Consider the following 1,191-nt stretch of genomic DNA (forward strand, 5'->3'; position numbering starts at 1 on the left):
GGGGCTATTGCTACAGCACGTGCTGACTCCACTCCTTCCAGTTGCGTACACCTTCCTCAACTGTTTCTAATATGTTTAATTCTGGCTTTTAGTCTCAATTCCAAGACGAATGAGTGTGAATACTGAGGCTAAAGTAATAGAGAATACATTTAATAATACCAGATAATGACAGGGACATACTTGTATGTGTTGTTGCTTGGAAGGTTGAGCTCTTGGAGGAGACATAAAGGTCTCATGGAAACTTGGTGACCCAATAGGAGTAATGGCTGAAATGTCATCTTGCGATTTCTCTGAACTAGAAGATGAGGATGATTCCTGCAAGGTACTTCAATCGGAGATACTAGAGTTGTATCAAGTCCTTCTCCTTTGTCTTGTTTCCTTGTCTTCCTGTTCTGTCTCTTCGTCTTGTTGCTGTTCTCTTCTGTTCTTCAATAGTCATCCTCACTGCTTGCAGAGCTAGTGACACTACCAGTTTCAAAAGTGTCTGTAATAAGTAATGTGACCTAGCTCATCATCTCCACCCACATTTTTAGTGGGTACACTTTGAAGTGGCATAGGTTCTTCCTGTAAAGTTCTCGTAGTGTTCCTGTTGACGAGTGAAAATATTAATAACACTAAGTGATCACCTCCACTGTGTTGCCATGGTGCATGTTACATGCTGAGTGCAAGGGTGTGTGGTTAAAGTAGGTGTGATTTGAGGTCTCTTTACAGTTACGACAGAAGAAAGGGTAACTTTGGATAATGATACGAAAGAGACAGAGCTAACAGGATAAGACTGAAGTGATTTACGAACTTTATGACCACGCATATGGACCTGGATCTTAATAGCACTTCATTTAATGATCTTTCTCTTTCTACAGTAGCAGCATGTTGATAGATATTAGTGACTCCAGGTATTGTACTAGTATTACCTTGAGATGATGAACTAGAAATGAGTCGTGGGTCGAGGTGATGCTGAAATATACTTTAGCTTCAAGTTTTTTCTTTTCAGTTTCAATTCTTTGTCTTAAAGTTAAAGCTGAATGTTTTGAGAGCTAGTATTCTAGCTTCACGAGGACTGGAAAAGGGGAGGAGATATACTGTGATGTTAAGTGAGATGTGTGCTCACGAGGAGGAGAAATAAGAACCCGAGGAGAGAGGACAGTCTATACTCCTAGACCTTAATGAACTAGAAAGAGAAATCACTCTGTG

Source organism: Gigantopelta aegis, unplaced genomic scaffold (assembly GCF_016097555.1).
Source record: "Gigantopelta aegis isolate Gae_Host unplaced genomic scaffold, Gae_host_genome ctg2764_pilon_pilon:::debris, whole genome shotgun sequence".
Taxonomy (NCBI): domain Eukaryota; kingdom Metazoa; phylum Mollusca; class Gastropoda; order Neomphalida; family Peltospiridae; genus Gigantopelta; species Gigantopelta aegis.